This window comes from Sturnus vulgaris, chromosome Z, assembly GCF_052056855.1.
Source record: "Sturnus vulgaris isolate bStuVul1 chromosome Z, bStuVul1.hap1, whole genome shotgun sequence".
Taxonomy (NCBI): domain Eukaryota; kingdom Metazoa; phylum Chordata; class Aves; order Passeriformes; family Sturnidae; genus Sturnus; species Sturnus vulgaris.
In genome coordinates this window covers 82,217,425-82,224,692 of record NC_142283.1, presented here as the reverse complement: position 1 = coordinate 82,224,692, position 7,268 = coordinate 82,217,425, and positions in this window count along the sequence as shown.

Sequence of the window (7,268 nt, the reverse complement as noted above, 5' to 3'; positions counted from 1 at the left end):
CCGGCCCCGACACTTATCTTTAGAAAGATGAGGGGACAAAATGCATCCTCGGTACACGTGGGCGCCGTGGAAGTCGAGACCTCCTCCGCGTCCTCTTCGGTGCGGCCGTTTCCAAACTGCCTCCTCCGAGTGCCTAAGATGACAAAACAGTAAATATGACTCTCTCGCTCGAGCGGAGTAATCCCCGGGAATACTTTGCGCAGCTTCCCCGGCTCACCTCAAATCTTCTTTCGGCTCCCGTAAGGGGTCCCTGGCCACGGACCGGATCCGGCCGCATCTAAAATGAAGTTAAAACAAAAGTCAAAGCCCCGCAAGAGAGCTCTACGGCTCCCAATATCCCGGGTCGGTCTGCAGATATAGCCTAAAGCACAACTACACCCGGCGTCCCGAATTGCGAGTCCCCGGGACTCGTCCTCCGGGATCTATTCCCGAACCAGGCGGCAGGGCAGAGCGGCTCCGGGCCGAATATGTGCAGGCACCCGTGACACGGGACGGGACGAACGAGGGGACTACACGGGGAGGAAAAGACACTCGGGGGGAAGAATGACCCCGAGGACCGAGAGGATGCAAAAGAAGATGACCGAGAGGAGACCGAGAGCCAGCCGACGAGCCTGGAAGAAGATGCTAGCACGATGATTTATCGCAAAAAGAGCAAAGATGGATGCCTGAGAATCCTGGGGTCACGATGCTCCCCCTGTGTTTTCAAAGTCCTAATTCCTTGTAATGGATCGATGAGGGCTAGGGCTGTGAATACAGCTCAGAACAAGACCTGAAAAGACAGACCGGATGCTACTATTGAGAGATGAGATTCTGATATCTGAGCTCCCCGGCCGAAAAATAAAAGGCGCTGGCACCTGGCCGATGAATATAGAGATCGGAGATGTTAAGAGGGACCCCGGGGATTCCGGGATGCCCCTCAAAGGGCTAGAGAAAAACAGGTGCGACAGAAGACAAACAAAAGACACGAAAAGCACGAGAGACAAGCGACGCAACACCCACGGAGACCACTCTGCCCTGCGTGCCTCTGCGCTGCGATCAAACGGATCGTCTTTATGGGGCCTGAGGGGCCGCTTCCTGGACGTCCCCATCTGCAAATCTGCCTCCGAGATCCCCCCTAAAAAGTCCACACCCACCACCTCGCTCCCACCCCCTATGTGTTGGCAGCCCTCCACTTATCTGTCCAAAGTCCGGGGATGAGAATCCGGGTCGGCCGGGAAGGAAGGAGGCCCCGCCCTCTGGGAGGTTCCTGCGGTCACCGGGCTGATGTTTCTGAGTCACCTAGAATAAAGAAAAGGAAACATCACTGCTTGTGCTAAGAAACTCATTGGCCAAAACCTGACAATTCCACTACTCACCGTGTCCCGAGAAAGCCCGGGACTTCGGGTCAAAAGCTTCGACAGCTCTCAGAGGCTGAAGCCACCGTCAGAGGGTATGCCTGGCTTAAGAAGAGAGAAAGTGATGAGGCGTGGCTGAAAATGGAGTTGACCCACCCTCCTCCTCCCGACATCCCGGTCTCACCGCAAGTCCTCTGCCTTTGTGGAAGGCACGCTGGACGGCACCCTCAAAAAGGAGAAGGTGAAGGCTTCATCACAGTCTCCTGTAATGCTTTTAGAGGGATCTTCAGAGCACTGAACCAGGTCTGGCAGCCGGTTCCCGAGGAGGTGTCAGCTTCAAGTGAGTGCACTGCTAAAAAACACAAAAAAAGTAATGGATAGTGAAAGCTGCACCTGAAATTGAGACCTGACTAAAAGAAACTACTTCTGCCCACAGGTCACAGCTCACCTCGTCCACATCAACTGGTCTGCTGATATCCATCTTGAACCGCTGAAAAAAGCACTAAGAACAATACTGTAACACAGTCACCTTTTATGCTTCCACTGCAAATACAGTGACTGACCTCCAGGGGGAGCCCCCTCCCACAGGATGGGCCCTCTGACTCCGATTTAATCCATCTGCATCTGAAAGGAAGTAAGGACAAAAGTGAGAGCCCTGCAGGAGACATTAAGACCCCTACACATCCTGGTTCGCTCTGCAGATATCACCTAGAGCACAACTACACCCCGCATCTCAAATTGCAAGTCCCCGGGACTCGTCCTCCGGGATCTATTCCCGAACTAGGCGGCAGGGCAGAGCGGCTCCGGGCCGAATATGTGCAGGCACCCGTGACACGGGACGGGACGAACGAGGGGACTACACGGGGAGGAAAAGACACTCGGGGGGAAGAATGACCCCGAGGACCGAGAGGATACAAAAGAAGATGACCGAGAGGAGACCGAGAGCCAGCCGACGAGCCTGGAAGAAGATGCTAGCACGATGATTTATCGCAAAAAGAGCAAAGATGGATGCCTGAGAATCCTGGGGTCACGATGCTCCCCCTGTGTTTCCAAAGTCCTAATTCCTTGTAATGGATCGATGAGGGCTAGGGCTGTGAATACAGCTCAGAACAAGACCTGAAAAGACAGACCGGATGCTACTATTGAGAGATGAGATTCTGATATCTGAGCTCCCCGGCCGAAAATTAAAAGGCGCTGGCACCTGGCCGATGAATATAGAGATCGGAGAGGTTAAGAGGGACCCCGGGGATTCCGGGATGCCCCTCAAAGGTCTAGAGAAAAACAGGTGCGACATAAGACAAACAAAAGACACGAAAAGCACGAGAGACAAGCGACGCAACACCCACGGAGACCGCTCTGCCCTGCGTGCCTCTGCGCTGCGATCAAACGGATCGTCTTTATGGGGCTTGAGGGGCCGCTTCCTGGACGTCCCCATCTGCAAATCTGCCTCCGAGATCCCCCCTGAAAAGTCCACACCCACCACCTCGCTCCCACCCCCTATGTGTTGGCAGCCCTCCACTTATCTCTCCAAAGACCGGGGATGAGAATCCGGGTCTGCTGGGAAGGAAGGAGGCCCCGCCCTCTGGGAGGTTCCTGCGGTCACCGGGCTGAGGTTTCTGAGTCACCTAGAATAAAGAAAAGGAAACATCACTGCTTGTGCTAAGAAACTCATTGGCCAAAACCTGACAATTCCACTACTCACCGTGTCCAGAGAAAGCCCGGGACTTCGGGTCAAAAGCTTCGACAGCTCTCAGAGGCTGAAGCCACCGTCAGAGGGTATGCCTGGCTTAAGAAGAGAGAAAGTGATGAGGCGTGGCTGATAATGGAGTTGACCCACCCTCCTCCTCCCGACATCCCGGTCTCACCGCAAGTCCTCTGCCTTTGTGGAAGGCACGCTGGACGGCACCCTCAGAAAGGAGAAGGTGAAGGCTTCATCACAGACTCCTGTAATGCTTTTAGAGGGGTCTTCAGAGCACTGAACCAGGTCTGGCAGCCGGCTCCCGAGGAGGTGTCAGCTTCAAGTGAGTGCACTGCTAAAAAACACAAAAAAAGTAATGGATAGTGAGAGCTGCACCTGAAATTGAGACCTGACTAAAAGAAACTACTTCTGCCCACAGGTCACAGCTCACCTCGTCCACATCAACTGGTCTGCTGATATCCATCTTGAACCGCTGAAAAAAGCACTAAAAACAATACTGTAACACAGTCACCTTTTATGCTTCCACTGCAAATACAGTGACTGACGTCCAGGGGGAGCCCCCTCCCACAGGATGGGCCCTCTGACTCCGATTTAATCCATCTGCATCTGAAAGGAAGTAAGGACAAAAGTCAGAGCCCTGCAGGAGACATTAAGACCCCTACACATCCTGGCTCGCTCTGCAGATATCACCTAGAGCACAACTACACCTCGCATCTCAAATTGCGACTCCCCGGGACTCGTCCTCCGGGATCTATTCCCGAACTAGGCGGCAGGGCAGAGCGGCTCCGGGCCGAATATGTGCAGGCACCCGTGACACGGGACGGGACGAACGAGGGGACTACACGGGGAGGAAAAGACACTCGGGGGGAAGAATGACCCCGGGGACCGAGAGGATGCAAAAGAAGATGACCGAGAGGAGACCGAGAGCCAGCCGACGAGCCTGGAAGAAGATGCTAGCACGATGATTTATCGCAAAAAGAGCAAAGATGGATGCCTAAGAATCCTGGGGTCACGATGCTCCCCCTGTGTTTTCAAAGTCCTAATTCCTTGTAATGGATCGATGAGGGCTAGGGCTGTGAATACAGCTCAGAACAAGACCTGAAAAGACAGACCGGATGCTACTATTGAGAGATGAGATTCTGATATCTGAGCTCCCCGGCCGAAAATTAAAAGGCGCTGGCACCTGGCCGATGAATACAGAGATCGGAGAGGTTAAGAGGGACCCCGGGGATTCCGGGATGCCCCTCAAAGGGCTAGAGAAAAACAGGTGCGACATAAGACAAACAAAAGACACGAAAAGCACGAGAGACAAGCGACGCAACACCCACGGAGACCGCTCTGCCCTGCGTGCCTCTGCGCTGCGATCAAACGGATCGTCTTTATGGGGCCTGAGGGGCCGCTTCCTGGACGTCCCCATCTGCAAATGTGCCTCCGAGATCCCCCCTAAAAAGTCCACACCCACCACCTCGCTCCCACCCCCTATGTGTTGGCAGCCCTCCACTTATCTCTCCAAAGTCCGGGGATGAGAATCCGGGTCTGCTGGGAAGGAAGGAGGCCCCGCCCTCTGGGAGGATCCTGCGGTCACCGGGCTGAGGTTTCTGAGTCAGCTAGAATAAAGAAAAGGAAACATCACTGCTTGTGCTAAGAAACTCATTGGCCAAAACCTGACAATTCCACTACTCACCGTGTCCAGAGAAAGCCCGGGACTTCGGGTCAAAAGCTTCGACAGCTCTCAGAGGCTGAAGCCACCGTCAGAGGGTATGCCTGGCTTAAGAAGAGAGAAAGTGATGAGGCGTGGCTGAAAATGGAGTTGACCCACCCTCCTGCTCCCGACATCCCGGTCTCACCGCAAGTCCTCTGCCTTTGTGGAAGGCACGCTGGATGGCACCCTCAAAAAGGAGAAGGTGAAGGCTTCATCACAGACTCCTGTAATGCTTTAGAGGGGTCTTCGGAGCACTGAACCAGGTCTGGCAGCCGGTTCCCGAGGAGGTGTCAGCTTCAAGTGAGTGCACTGCTAAAAAACACAAAAAAAGTAATGGATAGTGAGAGCTGCACCTGAAATTGAGACCTGACTAAAAGAAACTACTTCTGCCCACAGGTCACAGCTCACCTCGTCCACATCAACTGGTCTGCTGATATCCATCTTGAACCGCTGAAAAAAGCACTAAGAACAATACTGTAACACAGTCACCTTTTATGCTTCCACTGCAAATACAGTGACTGACCTCCAGGGGGAGCCCCCTCCCAGAGGATGGGCCCTCTGACTCCGATTTAATCCATCTGCATCTGAAAGGAAGTAAGGACAAAAGTCAGAGCCCTGCAGGAGACATTAAGACCCCTACACATCCTGGCTCGCTCTGCAGATATCACCTAGAGCACAACTACACCCCGCATCTCAAATTGCGAGTCCCCGGGACTCGTCCTCCGGGATCTATTCCCGAACTAGGCGGCAGGGCAGAGCGGCTCCGGGCCGAATATGTGCAGGCACCCGTGACACGGGACGGGACGAACGAGGGGACGACACGGGGAGGAAAAGACACTCGGGGGGAAGAATGACCCCGAGGACCGAGAGGATGCAAAAGAAGATGACCGAGAGGAGACCGAGAGCCAGCCGACGAGCCTGGAAGAAGATGCTAGCACGATGATTTATCGCAAAAAGAGCAAAGATGGATGCCTGAGAATCCTGGGGTCACGATGCTCCCCCTCTGTTTTCAAAGTCCTAATTCCTTGTAATGGATCGATGAGGGCTAGGGCTGTGAATACAGCTCAGAACAAGACCTGAAAAGACAGACCGGATGCTACTATTGAGAGATGAGATTCTGATATCTGAGCTCCCCGGCCGAAAATTAAAAGGCGCTGGCACCTGGCCGATGAATACAGAGATCGGAGAGGTTAAGAGGGACCCCGGGGATTCCGGGATGCCCCTCAAAGGGCTAGAGAAAAACAGGTGCGACATAAGACAAACAAAAGACACGAAAAGCACGAGAGACAAGTGACGCAACACCCACGGAGACCGCTCTGCCCTGCGTGCCTCTGGGCTGCGATCAAACGGATCGTCTTTATGGGGCCTGAGGGGCCGCTTCCTGGACGTCCCCATCTGCAAATGTGCCTCCGAGATCCCCCCTAAAAAGTCCACACCCACCACCTCGCTCCCACCCCCTATGTGTTGGCAGCCCTCCACTTATCTCTCCAAAGTCCGGGGATGAGAATCCGGGTCTGCTGGGAAGGAAGGAGGCCCCGCCCTCTGGGAGGTTCCTGCGGTCACCGGGCTGAGGTTTCTGAGTCAGCTAGAATAAAGAAAAGGAAACATCACTGCTTGTGCTAAGAAACTCATTGGCCAAAACCTGACAATTCCACTACTCACCGTGTCCAGAGAAAGCCCGGGACTTCGGGTCAAAAGCTTCGACAGCTCTCAGAGGCTGAAGCCACCGTCAGAGGGTATGCCTGGCTTAAGAAGAGAGAAAGTGATGAGGCGTGGCTGAAAATGGAGTTGACCCACCCTCCTGCTCCCGACATCCCGGTCTCACCGCAAGTCCTCTGCCTTTGTGGAAGGCACGCTGGACGGCACCCTCAAAAAGGAGAAGGTGAAGGCTTCATCACAGACTCCTGTAATGCTTTTAGAGGGGTCTTCAGAGCACTGAACCAGGTCTGGCAGCCGGCTCCCGAGGAGGTGTCAGCTTCAAGTGAGTGCACTGCCTAAAAAACACAAAAAAAGTAATAGATAGTGAGAGCTGCACCTGAAATTGAGACCTGACTAAAAGAAACTACTTCTGCCCACAGGTCACAGCTCACCTCGTCCACATCAACTGGTCTGCTGATATCCATCTTGAACCGCTGAAAAAAGCACTAAAAACAATATTGTAACACAGTCACCTTTTATGCTTCCACTGCAAATACAGTGACTGACCTCCAGGGGGAGCCCCCTCCCAGAGGATGGGCCCTCTGACTCCGATTTAATCCATCTGCATCTGAAAGGAAGTAAGGACAAAAGTCAGAGCCCTGCAGGAGACATTAAGACCCCTACACATCCTGGCTCGCTCTGCAGATATCACCTAGAGCACAACTACACCCCGCATCTCAAATTGCGACTCCCCGGGACTCGTCCTCCGGGATCTATGCCCGAACTAGGCGGCAGGGCAGAGCGGCTCCGGGCCGAATATGTGCAGGCACCCGTGACACGGGACGGGACGAACGAGGGGACTACACGGGGAGGAAAAGACACTCGGGGGAAAGAA